A 20,450-nucleotide genomic window follows, 5' to 3' on the forward strand; every position below is an offset into this window, starting at 1 on the left:
GCTGACAGCTCAGAACCTGGAGACTGCTTTGGATTCTGTGTCTCCTTCTCTCTCTCTGCCCCTCCCCTGCTCTCTCTCTCTCTCTCTCAAAAATAAATAAGCATTAAAAAAATTTAAATCGGGGCTCACGGGTGGCTCAGTTGGTTAAGTGTCTGACTTCAGCTCAGGTCATGATCTCATGGTTCACGAGTTCGAGCCCCACATCGGGCTCTGTGCTGACAGCTCAGAGCCTGGAGCCTGCTTCAGATTCTGTGTCTCCCTCTCTCTCTGCTCCTGCCCCACTTGTGCTCTGTCTCTGTCTCTTAAAAATAAACAAAAATTTAAAAATTTTAAATAAAAAAAATAAAATAAAATACAAGATAAATCTGATACACAAAACAATATAAATTTCAAAATCATAATACTAACAAAAAGGTACAAAAAATACACGTTGTATATTTATATGAAATTAGCCATATTAACAGATTAAAAAACATATAATTTCAATAGATGAAGAAAAAGCACACAAAATTCAACACGCTTTTATGATAAAACCTCCCAGCAAACTTGAAGTGAACCAACTTCTTCAACCCGAGAATGAGCATCTGTAAGAAACCCACAGCTAGTAGCACAATTAATATTGAAAGACTAAATGTTTTCCCCTAAGACTAACAAGAAGGCAATATATAAAGAAGTCTTACACTGAATGCTTAAGAAGATAATCCAATTTTTTAAATGGGTAAAATATTTAAATAGTCATACCACAAAAATTACACAAATGTCTGATGAGCACATGAAATGATGTTCAACATCATTAGTCATCAGGGAACTGCAACACAAAACCACAGTTAGATAACTACACACATTAGAATGTCTAAAATTTGAAAGACTGACAATAGCAGGTATTGATGAGGATGTGGAGAAACTGAAATTCTCATATATTCCTGGTGAAAATCGAAAATGATACAAGCATTTTTTTTAACGCTTGAGCCATTTCTTATAAAGTTAAACTTACGTGTACCATATGTCCCAACAATCCCACACCTAAGTAATTACCCAAGAAAAATGAAAATATGTCTCCACACCAAAACCTGTACGTGTACATTCAAGGCAGCTTTATTCATAATAGCTGAAAGCTGAAAACAACCCAAACATTCATCAAGAAATAAATCGATAAGCAAAGTGTCATCTATCCATCTCATAAAATACCAATCTGTAATAAGAAGGAAATAATTATTGTTACATACATCAACACAGATAACTCTCAGAAACATTCTGCTGAAATAAAGAAACAGAGACAAAGAGTAGATGATAATTGTTTCAATTTACTTGAAATTCTACAAAAGGCAAAAAACATTTCTAGTAAAAATAGGTTAATGGGAGAGAGAATGACTGCAAAGGGTCATGAAGGTACATTTGGGGAAGATGGGGAAGGTCATATTTTAATTGTGGCGGTGGTTTCATAGGTGTATACATCCACTGAAACTCATCTAACTGTATTCTTAAAAAGGGTGCACTTTATTGTTGATAGCACTGCTGTAAATGTCCAGCAACTGAGGGGTGCCTGGGTGGCTCAGTCGGTTGAGCAACCGAATCTTGATCTTGGCTCAGATCATTATCTCACACTTTAGTGAGTTTGAGCCCCTCATCGAGTACAGAGAATTCTCCCTCTCTCTCTGTCCCTCCCCTGCCTCCCCTGCTCAAACTCTCTCTGTCTCTTTCAAAATAAATAAATAAACTTTTTTTTTAAATGTCCATTAAAAAAATAATAAATAAAATAAAAAAATTAAAAAATGTCCATTGACTGATGAATGGATAAAGAAGATGTGGTGTGTGTGTGTGTATGTATGTGTGTATGTGTGTGTAATGAAATATTACTTGGCAATCAAAAAGAATGAAATCTTGCCACTTGCAACAATGATAGAACTAAAGTGTATTATGTTAGGTGAAATAGTCAATCAGAGAAAAACAAATATTATATGATTTTACTCATATGTGGAATTGAAGAGGAAAAAATGAACATGGGGAAGGGAAGGAAAAATAAGAAAAACAGAGAGGGAGGCAAACCATAAGAGACTCTGAAATTCAGAGAACAAACTGAGGATTGCTGGAGGGAAGGTGGAGGGGGATGGGCTAAATAGGTGATGGGCAATAAGGAGGGCACTTGTTGGGATGAGCACTGGGTTAATTATATGTAAGTGATGAATCACTGGGTTCTACTCTTGAAACCAATACTACACTGTATGTTAACTAACTTTAATTTAAATAAATAAAATTTTAAAGCTTGCACTTTAATGTGTGTAAATTAAATCTCGATAAAGTTTATTTAAAATACTATAGGGGCACCTGGGTGGCTCAGTCAGTTGAGCGTCAGACTTTGGCTCAGGTCATGATCTCGCGGTTTGTGAGTTCGAGCCCCGCTTCCGGCTCTATGCTAACAGCTTGGAGCCTGGAGCCTGCTTTGGATTCTGTGTCTCCCTCTCTCTCTGCCCCTCCCCCGCTCATGCTCTGTCCTCTCTCTCTCTCCCTCTCTCTCAAAAATAAATCAACATTAAAAAAAATAAAATACTATAGATTAGGGGTGCGTGGGTGGCTCAGTTGGTTAAGAGTCCAACTTTGGCTCAGGTCATGACTCCTGGTTGGTGATTTTGAGCGCTGCATCGGTCTCCACGCTGACAGTGGGTAGCCTGCTTGAGATTCTCTCTCACCCTCCTCCTCTACCCCTCCCCCATTCTCTCTCTCTCTCTCTTAAATAAACTTTAAAAAATAAAATACTATAGATTAAATTAATTACTATAGATTAAAAGACTATAGACTAATAAAGCAACACTTTGAGGAAGATGTACAGCTTTGCATGCATACATTAGAAAGAAGTGTTAAAATTAATGATAATAAGCTTCCAAGCTAGGAAGTTAGAAAAAGAACAAGAAGAAAAAAAAGCAAAGAAAGTAGCAGACAAGGGGCGACTGGGTCGCTCAGTCAGTTAAGCGTCCAACTTTGGCTCAGGTCATGATCTCGTGGTCCGTGGTTTCGAGCCCCGCCTCAGGCTCTGTGCTGACAGTCAGAGCCTGGAGCCTGCTTCCGATTCTGTGTCTCCTTTCTCTCTCCTCCCCCGCTCATGCTCTGTCTCTCTCTTCTCAAAAATAAACGTTAAAAAAAGAAAGAAAGAAAGAAAGAAAGAAAGAAAGAAAGAAAGAAAGAAAGAAAATAGGAGACGATAAAGATTAGAGCAGAACTGATTGAAACAGAACAGAAAGAAACAAAATAAAGAATCAACAATGCTAAAAGTTCTTTGGAAAGAATAACAGACAAGTTTCTAACAGTACTGCTTAATACTGCAACCATTAGTCATCTGGGGCTATTTAAACTTAAATATAGATGAATTGAAGTTAAATACCATTAATGTAGTTCCTCATTATGCTAGCTTCAAGGGCTCAATAGCCACATCTGGCTAGTGGCTACCTCATTGGACAGAGCAGAAAAGAGCATTCCCCCCTCACTGAAAGTTTTCTTGGATAGCTTTGCTCAAACAAGTCAGATCATAAAAAAAGAGGAGGCCTATACAAGGTCCCTGCCCTCAGGAAATGTTTGGCCTCATGAGAGAAAAAGACAAATTACACAGGCAACTACAACATGATAGAATTATTCTCATGCATTCCGATGATACTGAGAAGTAAAAGGTTCTATGCAACCACATAGGAGGAACATCTAGCCCAAGTCTGCATCACCCTAGAGGGTTTCTCAGAGGAAGATATTTTTTTAAGGTAAGTATGAGGTAGCCAGAGAGCTAGGAAGAGAATGTACTTGGCTAGAAGCCCTGACCCCTCGGAGACAAAAGGTGACGGTATCGAGTACATCTATCCATCACGACCTAGATGTCTAACACTGTAAATTTCAATTTCACCCAACAAATATTGACTAGAGTCCTGATGCAGAGAAGGCATCTGTTCTACTCATTGGGGTAAGATAGTGTGAGAAAGAGCCATACTTTTGAGGAGCTCACAACACAGTGGGGAGATAGACCTTAAAGACAAAAAATCATGCAGAGATTGCATAGTATCCCTATCAGCTTTAGAAGCCACCTAAGCCATACACTAGTGATCATTTACTCTAAGGTATATAAGATATGGTGGGTTTTTTAACTGACAGAAGAGAAGACTGGAAGAGAATTTAGGGAGAAGTAGGGAGAAAGAAGAAGGAAAGAACAGAGGCTTGGCAAGGATCTTGACAGCATGGATACACTGCTAAGCACATATCTCCCTACCATATTAATGGAGGTGGGTAGGCAGGAAGAAAAAGACACTTATTAGCAGCTTGCTATATCCTCCTGATCACCTTTATCCATTGCCAGCCATGCTCCCCCTGCCCTGCATGGAGAAGACTGTGCTTGCCAAGATCTAGGTACAGCAAGGAGGATGGTGTGGATGGACAGAAAACATCGAGAGACAGAGTCACATGTAAGAAGCCAATATCCTCTTACCCTCAGCACTGCCTCTTAATGGGCCACAGAGCCCTGGGTTGATGGCACCCAGAAAAGCAAAATAGATATTGCTATTTTTCTTCCTCCTCAGAAAACTGGAAGACGATCTACACTTTCCAAAGTTCAGTTAATTCAGGATCAAATACATATTGACACTTCTGTGTTCCAAACTCTAGAGAATCAATGATGAACAAGAGGGTTTTTTTGTTTTGTTTTGTTTAGTTTTGTTAATTATTGCATGGGGGCTTATAGAAGAGAAAGATACAAAAAACACAAGGGAAAGTACATGGTGCCATTAGAGTACATAGGAAGGGTACCCAGTCTACCCTTGGGTGGTGGTGGGGTTGGGGATCATGGCAGGCTTCCATGAGAAAGATGGTTCCATCTAATGATATACCATCTAATGATATGTGACACTTGGTTTCCTTTAAACCCCAGGGCAGAGGTTCAGGGGTTAAGGGAGGAGATATCTGGCTACACAGGAAAAAGAGCAGTGGTATGGAGGCCAGATCTACTACAACCCAAGTAAAGTCAGCTTTCCCAGTCATTGGTGTGGTCTCCTTCTAGGGCACCTTATGGATAAAAACAAGCATGTTGTTTCCAAGGCCAGGGTTCAGTACCAGGTTAATCTAATCCCTAAGTCTTGAAATAACAGGAAGCACAAAGCAGACCTGACCCAAACTGGCCCTGCTGCTTTGTTGAAAGCCAATCACCTGCTGCTTTGCTAGCCAATCACCAGCTCCCAGAGCTGGAGGCCATGCCAGAAAAAATGTGGGTCCCAGGAGCAAGGTGTTGAAGTTGAAGGCAGAATTCATCCACATCTAGCCCCAGACAGGAGGTTGCAAAAGGGAATTCTGAAATATGAAATATGTAATGCAACCAACGCTGGCATCTTAACCAGATGGGAGGGAGATGGAGGGATGGATGCATGGATGCATGGATGTGTGGGTGGATGATTAGAAGAAAGAGTAGAGGGAGGAGCAGAATGTGCAGCAGAAAGCCTCTGGGGTAGAAGGGAAAACTAGTGTCATGTGGCCAACCAGTCGGGAAATGCCTCTGGTTAGAAATAAGCCAACTACACCTCCCTGGAGTTGACCACATGACATTTTTCTCTAGTTTTCGGCCAAAACCAAGTTTGTGCCATCAGTGCTGAAAGGCTTAAAATTCAAAGGAAACATTTCCACCGCTGCGGGTAGTGTCTGGGGAAGTCCGTGTTAGTTAGCTCTACCCTGACCTGAAGGATGATCACTTACTTTCAGGACAGGGACTAAGAGAGGGTTGTCACCAGGAAAGATTAAAAATGAGACCAAAGCAACCACGACCACAACAAAAAGAGAGAGAGAGAGAGAGATAAAGAGAGACTTAGAAAATGAACACCTACTTGCTTTCGGATGAACAAGTTGAGTCAAAGTGGTGTTGAGGTGATAGATCCTATATTGTATGTAGCCAAGAACCCCCCAGAACTAAACAAATACAGTGGTTTTCCTTTCCCCAAAAAAATATGATTGTTGCAGCCTCTACTGGTGGGGAGAAGGTGAGAAACACATTCTAAAATGCATAAAGATTTACTTAATGTATATAATTCAATTGACTCTTTTGTCTTGTCTCTTTTGTGTATTGTTCTATTTTGTTTTGAATTTACTTCTGTTGAGCCAGCCTGAGTTGCAGTGGTGAAGCAGCAAGAGATGGTTTTCTTACTTCAGGAAAATGCCACCTTTCTTCCTCACCCCTTCCCTTTGCAGTCGCCTCCCATCCCCTGCCCGTTCCTCTCTGTCTGTACATCTGCACTGCCCTCAGCATCCAGGGCTCCTCATGCCAAGGCTTTGACAAGAATCCTTTGTATTATTGTGCACTACAGCCCTGTGGAGGGGTCAGCCAAAGTATCATTTTTGCCACTTTACAGATGCGAACACTGAGAACAAAGAAGTATAATGACTTGTGCTGTAGTAAATGGCAGAGTTCTAATAAGAACCTAGGCCTTTCAACCCAAGTCTCAGACTTTCTTCAAGCAGATCATACTGGATAAGTGAAGTTAATTATATGTCAAACCAAATTTGTGCTCACACAAATTTGTATGAGCTATATCATGGGTAGCTATATCACGGATCCCTAAAAGTGATGCTTCTGAACTAACAGCTATGAATGATACATCCTCAGTTGGTTAAAATATTCCTCTTACATATATGACATCAAAAACACAAGTCACTTAGAGAAATGGCTGGACTATAATGTCTCTTATTTAAGAATATTTTTTTAGTGGTGCCTGGGTGGCTCAGTCACTTAAGCGTCCAACTCTTGGTTGTGCCTCAGGTCATGATCTCACAGCTTCATGGGTTTAATCCCCATGTTGGGTTCTGCCACTGGCAGTGTGAAGCCTGCTTGGGATTCTCTCTCCCTCTCTCTCTGCCCCTCCTGCACCTGCACTCTCTCTGTCTCTCTCAAAATAAATAAATAAACTTAAAAAAAAAAGAATATTTTTTGAGTACTGTAGTGGATGCTATGGCATACCACCCAGATCCCTGCATCCAGAATTAAATAAAGCACACTCATTATTCCCTTAGCTTTGGAGAGTTTGGGCAGCAGCTGACAACTCTAGGTGAGTTATTTCCTGGGAACTGCCCTCTGGCCCGTGAAAGCTGCCTTTCTTGAGGCCTCCACTGGGAGAGCCAACCTTCATCCAATGACTAGCAGATGAGTAATGAAAGCCCACTTCCCTTGGCTCAAGAGGGGAGGGTTCTGAAGGGGTCATTCCAGCTTTAGAGTTACCCAAGGTATTGATGGGATCTCATGAGGTTTTCCATTTCGACTCTTTCCTCTACCCATCCTACTGCTTTCATTCCCTCTCAGGTGTGAGAATATCCCCGCACACAAATCCCTGTCTCATGTAGATGTTTTCCTGTGGAATTCTATCAAAGACAAGCACAGTGAGATAGGCACTGTAAGCTGCCTTTAAAGAAGTTGGCCTGGTGGGGGAGGAAAAGAAGCAAAGGAGTAATCACAGTATAGGATGGTATGTCTACAGTGGAGCTATAAACCCCAGGGGGGAGCTGGGATGGCAGGGTGTAAATTCCAGTCACAGAAAATAGTGTATCCCTTGATAGTCTTTTGTTATAAAATGTAGGTGTCCTTGGTTCCTCTCTCATAACACTGATTTCAATGGCCAAGAAGGCTATGATGATCCATTTGGGTATGAGAAGAAAAGGCCAAAGGACTAGCTCAACCAAGATTGTGATGTTTACATTTCAGAGAAATGAGGATTTTTTTTCTGCCCTTTTCCTTGAGATATCTTTCTACTGGTTTAGGATAGCCTAACTTCTAAAATTCAACATGTTTTATCTAAAGATTTGCAGCAGGTAATTCATAAATGTTTTTTGTAGTGACTGATTTGTAACCCTGAGATTAAGGCTTTTTCTGGGAATGCTGCAAAACAGTGACTTTGCAGAAATAATCAAATGTGTAATCATGAATGTAGAGTTCATCTGCTCCTCGATCTATAATGACTAGATAAATTAGAATTCCAGCATGCCCCTGTAGTGGATGTGTGTGGAGCATGATGGATGGGGGATACAGTGTCAGGGCTCAGGGGCTCCTCAACTCCAAGAACTAAGTGATATTTAAACCCATCCTCAAATGGCCTCACACGGCTAAAATTACTTTGGGGCTGGCTTCTCCAATCTCTGGAATCCATGTTTTATTAACTTAATCCCTAGGCTCTATTGGTTGGTTGATAGCTGTTCATTATAATCCCCCAACTCCTCTAAAATAGATAATGATATATAGGTAGATGATGATGATGAGATGATAGATAGATAGATAGATAGATAAAATAAAAGCTGAAGTTGATCTTTAAAGCAGCCCCTGGGGAAGACCAAGCAGCCCCAGAGTCCTTTCTCTTTAGTCCACCCATATTGGGGGTTTCTCCAGCCAGGAACTTCCTATGAGGAAGAGGAGGAGAAAAGACTATCAGAGGCCGAAATCCTCAGTCATTCAGAGAAGACATGAAAGATAGTATCGGCCACTGGTGTTTAGATTGCACTTTATCAGCCCTTAGAGAATCTCAAAGGTCCCTGGGACACTTTGTCATCATGGAGGGATTTTCTTAAGGTAGGGGTTTCCCCAAGAGTCTCTGACAAGTTTCCCTGTCTGTAGTTGCCCAGAGCCCTCTGTCTCACTGTCCAAATGACCGGATTTTGTTGATCATTGGATGTGTGATGCTACACATATTAACTGAAATATAAATAACTGGAATTTTTTTCTACCCTTTGCTTTCTTTTGGGGTGGAGATAAGTTTGCTGCAACCTTCAAAGTGAACAAAAGTAACATAAATTCCAGTGTCCTGGGACAAGTAAACTGTCAATCCAAACTGTTATAATTGTCACAACCAGTCTCTAAAATATTTTTACTATTAATCTATCCTATTTAAGGAGAGGCAGCATGGTATATTGAAGGAGTATATCTGACTTCAAATCCCAGGTCTACCAGTTAGGGTTAATGTCACATTGAGCAAGTTACTTAGGCCCCTCAGCCTCAGGTGTGTCTATCAGTAAAGCGGGCGTTCTAATGACTATGTCATTGCAGTTCTTATGAAGAGGAAAGGAATTGTTAGTGAAACACAGGACTTGTGTGCTTACCAAATGGTAGCCATTCTTTTGTATTTTTTTTTTAATATTAAACATGCGATGCTAGTTTCTGCTGTGCTTCTGGGTTGTTTTTTTTTATGTTTATTTATTTTGAGAGAGAGAAAAAGTATGAGCGGGGGAGGGGCAGAGAAAGAGAGAGAGAGAGAGAGAGAGAGAGAGAGAGGGAGAGAATCCCCAGCAGTCTCTCCCTCAGCATGGAGCCCGATGAGAGGCTTGATCTCACAATCTTGAGATCATAACCTGAGCCGAAATCAAGCATCAGACACTTAACAAACTGAGCCACCCAGGCGCCCCTCATGACCATTCTTGGTATAGTTTTACCCACTATAAATACTCACTACAAAAGTTCACTGTCATTAAAGACGAAAAAAAGTTTCATTTAATATCTTGATGCCTAAGTATCTTTATGCATAAAAAAAATACTATAGGACTGGCTGAATTCTGCGGTTTCTTTCAACTCAGACTTTCTACAGTTCAGTTATAACTAACATGAATGAAACAGAGAAACCATTATTTTTTAAAGTTTCTTTTTTTTAATGTTTTATTTATTTTTGAGAGAGAGAGCAAGCACAAGCGGGGGCAGGGGCAGAGAGAGAGGGGAACAGAGGATCTGAAGCAGGCCCCTTGCTGACAGCAGAGAACCTGATGCCAGGCTTGAACCTGCGAGCTGCGAGATCTTTACCTGAGCTGAAGTTAAACACTTAATCGACTGAGCCACCCAGGCACCCGAAACTATTATTTTTATATAGAACTTTAACAAATGTGTTCGATAGAAAATTAGATGAATCAGAACACCACATTTCCTAGCATTTTGACTAATTAAAATGTGACAGTTGTTGTTTTTAAAGCATTTCAGATTAAAAGGAATAACAAGAACATTCAAGAGTCTATAACATAAAATTCCATTCCCTGTACCACAAATGTCATTATAGCCCTTACCTGAAAAACCGGGTAGTAATGTAATTAATTCTTTGAATTGTTGTGATGATTCAGGTTTTAAAGAAATGCAAATCATCAAGCCTAATTGCCTGGCACATAATAAGAGCAAAACAAGAGCAGCTATTTGTATTAGCTGTTATAACAAAAGCATTTTCAAACACTCCTGGATCTCTGCAGGAATGGCTTCTCCACTCACTGATTCATTCATTCAACCAATATCTACCGAACACACGTTGTTTACAAGGCACTGGTCTAGTCACTGGCAATGGGGATGCGAGGGTGAAGAGAGGGCTCTCTCTGTGCCCATCTCCTTTGAGAATCTTTCTCTGACCACTCGAGCCTGGGTCACACCCCATCCAACACACCACCCTGTCACCCCTGCAGGTCACTACGATTTGATTCAGAAGTGCTTATCACTACCCAAAATTATCTTTTTCATGTATTTGTTGACTCACTTATTTTCAGTTCGCTCACTCCAGCCCAACCCCCCCAGGACACACATTCCACGGAGGCAGGAACTGTGTGTTCTCACCACTGTATTCCCTGCACGGTACAGGCTTAGGCTGACTCAGGGCTCACATAATTCAACCTCACTTTCATAGCAAAATTCCAGAGAAGAAAATCATCAGAACAATTCATTTGCTTTTCTTTGTTGGTTATGTTGATGTGTGGAATTAATGAAAGAAAAGCTGAAAAGAGGTGAAATCATTTAATTCACAGAAGCAAACACCCATGAACAATGGCCTTCAATTATCCGGAAGTCTGGGTTCTAATGCTGTGAGACTGTGTGCAACACAGCCTCCCCAACCACATCCTGATCTATAAAATAGAAAGGACGGTGTCCTCTCTGACAAACCCGGTTGTAGAGCCATCATGGGGCAAAAACATACAAATACACAAATGTAGCTGCCATTCAGACCCTATTCCTTACCACATTCTTCACAGGCATCTGCCCAGCTGGGTCTTACAAAAGCGAGCCTTTGAAGTACAGAAGAGCAGGGATCATTTTCATTCTGTTTTCCAGAAAAGGATACTGATACCTACAGACTTCTTCGGACTGTGGTAAGAAAAGAGCAAGGAGAGAAGGGGGAAGGAGGAAGCGAAGGGTCAAGCAGCATATTTGTAAGAAGCTACTGTTTATCCACACTCACTTTCATCATTTCCTATGACCCTCTCAGCCACCCTCGTCCCACTTTATAAATGAGGAAACTGAAGTCCAGAGAGTTTAAGGGAATGGCTTTCCCACAGGGAGCCTACTGGTAAATGGAGACAACAGGCTCCACCCATTTCAAACCCCACACTCTTCATTTTCACCCTGTTGCTTCCAAGAAATGATCAAGGGCAAGAAATTTGGGAGGAGACAAACATGCTATGAAAAAGAAAATTTTTAATCACTCAGTCATTTTTTAAATAAAGGAGAATTATCAACTCTTTATTTTTTTTCCCAGTTGAACTCTGGGGGGAAATGTATGTGGAGCAACATGAGGTTCGCCATGGGGAAGACTTTAATAACAGTTACAGTGTTTTCATCACTAATGAGCTAATGAAAGATACCTTTGGAATAGGGTTCCAAGATGTGTGTAAACCCTGACACCAGGGCACCTGGATGGCTTAGTTGGTTGAGTGTCCAACTTCAGCTCAGGTCAGGATCTCACAGTTTGTGGGTTCCAGCCCCGCGTCGGGCTCTGTGCTGACAGCTCAGAGCCTGGAGCCTGCTTCAGATTCTGTGTCTCCCTCTCTCTGCCCCTCCCCTGCTCACGCTCTGTCTCTTTCTCTCAAAAATAAATAAACATACATACATACATACATAAAAATTCTGACATCAAACCTTTCATCATTCTAGGAGGATTTGAATGAGAGTCTATGTGAAGACAAAGATGTTAACTTAAAGTTTCTAGTTGTGGTCCTTGATCTTTATAAAACAGAACTGTCTTTTTAAATTATAAAAGGATACATTTTTATACACTTTTAAAAATTCAGAAGTGAATAATATAGACAGTACCCCCACAAACTCGCCTCATAATCCAGAGACAATCATTAACAGCTTGACATAGTTACTGTCTACACTGTATTTGTTTATGCATGCATAAACTTTTACCTGCTTGTGACCATTCTGTACATACTGTTCTCTAACCATTTTTTCTCACTCTTTATGATAGACAGTGTCTCAAGTCAATAAGATAGATCTACCTTTTTCTTTTCAATAGCTACGTAGTGGATATACCATAAGTATTATTTCCTTTATCTTTGTTTAGGAATTTAATACAATCTTTTCAGAGATGGAACATATTGTTCCACCAGTTGTTTTTTTTTTTATTCTCCTGTCCAGTTTGAAGTTCCCACACAGTTTTAGTAGGTCCTACTATATAGGTGCGAAAACAGTCATTTCTTTCTTTCCCAGAAGCTTTGGCCACTTGGTCCACTAATTCCATGTATGTAAGAAATACTGACAAAAAAAATAAGCATTCATTTCTAGAACAAAAAAGGTCTTCAGGTAAAAGTTATGGAGTCTTCTGCTTCATACAGAACTTGTGAAAAATAAAATCTTTATTGCCTGAGGCTCAAAGTCAATATCCCATGGGCCAGAGAAGTGACCACAATCTTACATCGTGGAAGTACTTAGAATGCTTATAAACCACGTAAAGGACTTTGGACTTCACCCTGGAGGCAGTGGGAGTCGGTGGGATATGGATGTGTTCTTTAACTGGAGGACAGCATGATCAGATAAATGATATAGAAAGATCTCCTGGGCTGAAGATAATGGTTCAAAATGAGGAGAACCCAAGAGTGAAAAGACCCAGTTGCTCATGAATGAAAAGTTTCTTTTAAAGATTTAAGTATTATACTTTATTAATACTTTATTTTTATAAAGCTACTGCTCTATATACTTTATTAAGGTATTAAGTATTGTTGGGGAAAATTGACTGTAAGCCTGGGTATAATTACTGCTGACAGAACTATAAATACAAACTCTGACCTTACCTTCTAAAATGTCCCTTGCCCTCGGTAAATTGCCAAAGAACTGACTTTCACTTCCAAGCTTCTATTCCTTACCACATGAACCTCTCTCTCTAGAGGGCTACTCAAGTATCCTCCCGACATGGGAGCTACTCCCTCCACAGCAAGAGAGAGGGCAAGGAGGAAGCCTAATTAGCCTTATGACCTAATCTCAGAAGTCACACAATGTCACATCCACCACATGTATTTCATTAGAAGTAAGTCATTTAGTCCAAATCACACTTAAGGGGAGAGGAACTAAGTATCATCTCTTGAAGAGGGGAGGGTCAGAGAATTCATTGACATATTTTAAAACCACCACAGGAATCCAGTTTCAAATCCAGACGGATGCCCATGAGAACCAGAGCCTGAGGGGACTGTGAGACATAATTCTCCAGGAATTGATGAAAGCAAAAGGAAATTCTTCGGACTTCTACAGACCTTACAAGTGGGTGGTTTAGTTTATCTAGACAGCTGAGGCGTGGGGAGGCCAGATGATATTTTAGTAATACTATGAACCTCCACATATTATCAGCTCTGTTAATGAGAGCATAACATCTAACTCTTTCCTGTCATTCCTTGTAAACTATGAGAACATCTCAAGTATTTCATCATTTCTATGTATTCCAAATTTTAACTCCAACCAAGAAAATTTAGCACATACATTAGTGTTCAGGGAGTGTGTTCTTCTCTTCTGGAGCAGGATTAGACATATTTCATTTGGAGAATGTGAACCTTAAAACAAGCCTTCAAGTACCTGGATACTCTTTTCTGTTCAAGCTTCTGTGAAAGACAACTTTAACTCATGTGTGTTTGTGTGCTAGAAATTAGATTGAGAAATTACATTCTTAAACCAGGTTATTGAGCCAGTCAGACACTGTAGGGTACAGGCAGGAATAAACTTTACTTTTTATCACCACTGTCCCCCTTTGAATCCTGAATAATTAATTCATTTACCCTCCCTTAAATGAAATCTCAAGCAGACCTCATAGTTTTTCCAATCACTCTCAAACAGTAAAATACTACTATATTTTATCTGGCCTAAAATGAGCATACCTTTCCATTTTAACATCTCATCTCTGAGTCTTAATGTCATCGTATAATCACAATTGGAGGGGTTGTTTTTTTTTCCTTTCTTAGTTGTATATAAATAAAATAATGGAGCATCTTATCATCAATAGCATCTTAGAGTCAATGAAACATAGTATCCCTTTTTCTACTATTAAAAAAATCTATTAAAGCATAGTAACCAAAATTCTATTCTCATCAAATTTAAAACTTCTTCCTTCTGGGGGCTCTGGCCTACTGCACGCTTGGAAGCTGGTAATGAAAAACAAAATGGGGGTGCTTAGATTCGTATCTACCTCTTATTCTACCGTCTCCTTCACTCCCTAGCTGAGGCCTTGGGACCTCTCAGGGATTGGAATAAGGTGAGTGAAAAGAAGTCAGGGTAAATAAAAGTACAGTTACAGTACAGCTAGTTATACTCTGGCAGAGATAACCTCTCTGTGAGGGATGTTGTAAATGTCAATTCTTTCTTTCTTGGAGTGGTTTTGTGGCTTTTTCAGAGACAACTTCCATCACTGGAAATCTCTCGCCTACGGTTCCTTTGACGTACACCATGCCTCCTCCAGCTGGCCACTTACAACTTCCTCTTTAGCCACTGGTTTCTTATAGCCCACCCATCCGTTGGGTCAGTCCCTTTGTGTGGAGTCCCATTCGGAACAACCCAGTAGGATTCCCTCCTGTGGGGCCTCACGGGTTCATGGGGAGTTCAAGCATCCCTTGTCACACCAGCGGCCAGAAGTTGTGGTGGATTCCCGCAGGGCCACCTTCCCTTGTTCTGCTACAAGTCAGTGGAGCTCAGGCCAGTGACGCTCACCTTTAGACTCTGTGGTTGTGGGTCAGCTGCTAGTCCCTGCATCCCTCCCACTTGAAGGAACACATGAAAACCCTCCAGATGGTCTCCATGAATCATCCTCACTGGGTCCGAGGACACCATCTTATTACTCGCCGCTTGGAATGGTCAGTCTTGAGCAACCTGACTTCTGTTTTATATTTCATCATCAACTTTGAGACAAACACACTCCCACATAAAATGCTAAGTAAATCAAATTTTGTTTATTAAATCAATTCATGGACTACTTTTTAAAAAAAAAAGTTGAGAAATTCTTTGTCATAAAAAATATGAGTAAGGTGAGATATAGTAACTATTTACTTTATGCTAGGTCAAATTATATACTGTTGAGGTATTGAGGACAAAACCTCAACAATGTGGTTATGTCTGCTAAGACTGCATAACCTAAATCTAATCATGAGGAAATGGCAGATAAAGACTCCAAATACAGAAATCAAATCAAAATATCAGCTTCCATACTGACAAAGATAATTGGGGGAATTTAGAGGCCAAATGCTAATGCCTGCTAGTACCTCACTCCTGAATTAATCAGACTTCACACCGGTCCCCCCCCCCTCAACCCCCCCCCACCGCCCAGTTGTGTGCATAAACCATAGGCCTCTTAATTCAGGGGACAATGTCTCCCCTAGGAGAAAAGGACCCTAAAATACATGCGGGGCTCTGGGGTAGGAAGATCTAAAAGAGAAAAGAACCCAGAAAGGGCTGAAATACACATCCTCACAAGGCCCCCAGCAAAATTACAAAGATGAGCTTTGTAGATAGTTCCCCTTCCTAGGGGGGGATCTAGACCCTCAGGCACAGGGCTTGAAGACTCGACAACATCTTAGCTGGAATTAACACTTTCCTCCAGGTGAGATATACTCCAGGTAAGCCTAGCTTTCTTCCAAGGCACAAGTCCTGAAAGTTAGTTCAGGAATTAAAAAAATAATAATAATAAAGAAAGCAATTCCTTTTTTTTTTAATGTTTATTTTTGAGAGACAGATAGAGTGTGAGTGGGGGAGGGGCAGAGAGAGGAGACACAGAATCCAAAGCAGGCTCCAGGCTCTGAGCTGTCAGCACAGAGCCTGACACAGGGCTGGTACTTATGAACCATGAGTTTCAGCCCCCAATCACCAGCACAGAGAGTCAGCCTGTGTAAGTGGTACCCCTTCATGATCAATTCTTTCTCTCAATCTCAATCTCACTGAAGCTTTGAGTAGGACAGATTTTAGGGTGGAAATTCCCTTCCTTTTCTACCACATGGTTGAAAATGCTACTTTGATGGCCCGTGCAGGGATTCGGTGAAGAAGAGAAAGTGGATCCCTCTACGTGAGAGAGCTGAATACTTTAGCGGTATCCGTTTGCTGTCCATTATACAGGTTTTTTTTTTCCTTCTGGTTTATCATTTGCCTTCAATTTTTTTGACATTGGCCGAAAGAGAACTTTTTATGACTTTTATGTACAGAAAACTCAACAGCGTCCACTTAGCCCAATTTGGTGACCAGTCTTTACCCTTTGCCTTCTCCGACTTGGCAATGCGAGCCACTGACTTTGGACCCTGATGTTGCCTCCCCAGTGACAGGCTATCTCATCATATCTGTCATTGTCACTGGCCCTGCTGGCTTCCACCAGCTTAGCCAGAACCCCTTTGTCTTCTGAGTTAATTTGTGTGAAGGTGACAGTGGTGCAGGTCTTCCAGTGAACCAGATGCCCCAGCCTAGTCTTCCCCTGTATGATGCCACAGGGAACCCCCATATGACGACACAGGGCAAGCAGGAAGACAGCCAGCTCAATGGGATCCACACCATATGCAATCACCACCAGCTGAGCCTTCTTGTTTTCCATCAAGGTGGTGACAGCGTTAACCACAGCTTGAAGGGCAGGAGGCCTCTTGGTGGGGACATCCCCTTTGCTGGCAGCTTTCTTCTCAGCCCAGGCCAACGATCTGTGCTTCTTCTCTTCCTTTGTCTCTGGTCTCTTCCTGTGGGCCAGCTTAAGCAGCTGAGAGATGTTTGGTGGTCCAAGAACTGGGTGAACTGGTTAATCTGGGAGGCAGACACTGATAGAGAATAGCCCTTTGCCACTGCAGCCGGAGGTAGTGGGGCCATTTGACAGAGCAGGTAAGGTCACTTTTGGGCTGGATGTCCTGTCTAATGCCAAAATTCTTGGGCCTTTTCTCAAACAGGGGATTGACCACCTTCTTGGCCTCCTGCTTCTTCACAACAGCAGGGGCCAGGGCCACCTTCTTCCCCTTAGCCTTCTTTCCTTTTGGCATCTTCGATGGGCGGAGGAGAGAGCCATTGCCTTCAATTTTATGTGATTTCCTAAATACAGATATTTTGAATACTTAGCATGTTAATAGAAAATTCAAAGACAATAAAGAATTCATTAGGAACACAAGATAAAACCTTTTAACATTTTTAGTTATTAGCAACTCACTCATTCATCGGAAAATTGAGTTTTGTTTTCAACTATGTGTGTACCATACCCACTTTACTTCAGAATCACTTTGGAACATCAGATCTCATACAAAAATACCTCTAATTTTGTGTCTCTGAAGCAGTAACACGTTCATTGAGACAGCATATTTTAGCATCTCTCTCATAGATCTTAAGTTTTCTAAGAAGGTACAAGACTGATCTGATTTTCAAGAAATTATCTCACTTTTGATCTTCTCTGGGTTTTTCTTTCTTTTAAAAGACCATACTCCCTTTAAATAATCTCTCCTAGAATTCAGCACATTTTTATAGACTATCAATACTTCTCTTTACATATTAATCACAGAAAACATATCTTTTCTCTTCACATATTACACACACTTTTTAGCGTGGAAGCTAAATGTCCTTATTCTGAACTATCTGGTCATTCAGGTTTAAGTGTATCTGTAGTATGTAAATAGCAATATTTGGATTTTGCGTTTGAAGGCCAGCCCAGGAGTCTTAGTCTTATAATAGGGACACTTGGAGCACTCATATTAATTATTCTAAGCAATATGCTTAGTATGCTAAGTATACTAAGTATACTTAGTAGTATAGTATACTACTATCATCTTGTATGCTATTTTTATACTTCTTGCTATTTCCCTTCTTTATAATCCTATCTTTTGCTGCATTGACTTGTATTAGCTTTTTCTTGTTTTCTAGAACTTACTGGTCATATGCCCTATTTATACTATTGTCATCTTTACATAATAGTTATCATAATAAATACATCTGAACCCATATTTCTGTATAAAAATCAATCATGATTTCCACCTGTGAAATACGACAACCTCTCCCCTACCTATCTTACTAGTTTTAACTGAGCTCTCTGATCCAAACAATTATTCTGTTTTTTCTTACTTTATATATCTTATCTTCTAAGAAATATTGTTTACATTTTCATTGTGTTATAATCTTAATAACAACTCTAAAATTTACTGGCCTGTCTGCTTACTGATTTTTGCTTTACATCCTTCTTCCCATTCTTGAGCTCTTAATTTTGATTCATTTCTCAGCCTATTGAACCAAAAGAACACTTGCTAAGTCTCCATTAGGCTGTATATGCTATTGCCCCCACCTACACTTTCCTCAGCCTTAATGCCCACCATTTGATTGTATCCAACTTCCTAGTCTGTGTTCCCACAGCACGTCCATTGTGCATACTTCTGATATGGAACTTATTTCATTCTGTGCATGCACTACTGGAATTTAAGCTCCTTGAGAAAGTGAAAATTAGTAGTAGGAAACCTCATTAAAATGGAGTCAGGAAGTTTCAGCAAGGGGAGCTCTCATGAACTACGCTCATAGTCAATTACAGACCCAACAGGAAGAGCCAGATTTGACCTTGCCCAGACTTGACCTTGTACATGGATACAACTCTACTATTCCAGCCAGAAGAAGAGATACTTTCCTCATTCCCTACTCCACCACCCACCCCCATCTCCCCACCCCTACAACAGCTCAGTCAATGAGAAGCCACCACACTTCAAACTCTTAGTTTACAGCAATGGACTTTTAGTTCATAACAGCCTTCTCAACATGCCCCCTTTCTTCTTAAAAAAGCGTACCTCTCCTTTGTCCGCCAGACTTGCCTACAGTTTTATGACAGCCTGTTTGTCCCAGATTGCAATTCTCTTTCATTCCTGAATAAACCCATCTTTTGCTGTTAAAATAACTGGCAGTTTTAATTTTAATTTTAACAAGAGCAATTGTGTTTTTTTTTCCCCTCTGTCATTTCTGCTTTGTTTCAAGTTAGCTACAAAGAGTCTGAGAAGCAAAAAATAGAGACTCTGTCACTATTGAAAGAAGAAAATCATTAGCTGAATTATTTAATATTTGATCACTGGGAACATTTCAGTATTCCATGTGCCATGCTGTAATGCTGAATTTGTAGACAGAAACATGGAAGAGAGAGAGCTGAAAGACATCATTCCCTTCTAGGAGCCATTCATCTGATAGTCAAAGCCACACTCTCCCACGTGAGGTACAATCAAGAAGAAGGCTGAGCACCAGACATGAGCTACGCCCACACTTAAGTGACAGGAGAACGGAGCGGGGCAGGTGGTGATGAGGAGAAGCAGGTAGCAGATTGAATCAACCCAGTGACGACAGAAGTGGTCAACAGTATCTAACAATGGAGAAAGATCATGAAAGATGAGGGATGAGAACAAAAACAAGGTCGTTAGAGGTTGATGATCTTGTTTTCCATCTTTTATATATGATTAAGTCATCTCTGTGCCCTTCAGTTGTTATTTAAAACCGTGAATATTTAGATAAACAAAACCTCTGGCCAGCCTGGGTACTTGCTGAAATGGGTCAATTAGCATATTTGAAAATTCAATATACTGTAGTCACATGCATGGAAATAAATGGTAAAAAGATTTTAAAAATTAATGTGGCATTTCAATCCCTCTCTATCTCAATCCCCATAAAAGTTGCTTTAATAAATTAAATGTTCCATTCATATTTCTTCTAGCATAAAAGTCTAATCACCTTTAAATGTAAACTTTATTTTTTTTTATTTATTTTTGAGACAGAGAGAGACAGAGTATGAACGGGGGAGGGTAAGAGAGAGAGGGAGACACAGAATCCAAAGCAGACTCCAGGCTCTGAGCAGTCAGCACACAGCCCGACGCGGGGCTCGAACTCACGGACTGTGAGATCATGACCTGAGCCGAAGTCGGACGCTTAACCGACTGAGCCACCCAGGCGCCCAAATGTAAACTTTAAATGTAAAAATCTTGTCATCAAGAAAAAAAGAGTATCAGATAAAAAATATCATGTCAGAGTTATTCACCTATTTGCATTTAACCACAGTCTATTGCTTTAGGAAAAGATTACTAAGGATTTGGAAAACTCCATGAAATCATATTCACATATGTGAAGGCAAAAAAATGTGTATATATATATATGTGTGTGTGTGTGTGTGTATCACCCAAGTGTACTGTACATTGTACAGGCTCATGATGAAAGAGAATCTGCTTTTGGCGTTCACACTGATTCTTGGCAATTTTCAAGGGCAAGGGCAAGAAGTTAC

The 20,450-nt window shown here is 40.5% G+C and overlaps 1 protein-coding gene and 1 pseudogene across 1 annotated transcript in view; both read right to left on the reverse strand.

The window, feature by feature from the left end:
- TNFSF4 (TNF superfamily member 4) overlaps positions 1-20,450 on the reverse strand; it is a 188,279-nt gene that overhangs the window by 80,508 nt on the left and 87,321 nt on the right. The window lies entirely within an intron of this gene.
- Positions 15,952-20,450, reverse strand: part of LOC125155246 (60S ribosomal protein L7a-like) — a 91,842-nt pseudogene continuing 87,343 nt past the window's right edge.

This window comes from Prionailurus viverrinus, chromosome F1 (genome assembly GCF_022837055.1).
Source record: "Prionailurus viverrinus isolate Anna chromosome F1, UM_Priviv_1.0, whole genome shotgun sequence".
Classification (NCBI taxonomy): Eukaryota; Metazoa; Chordata; class Mammalia; order Carnivora; family Felidae; genus Prionailurus; species Prionailurus viverrinus.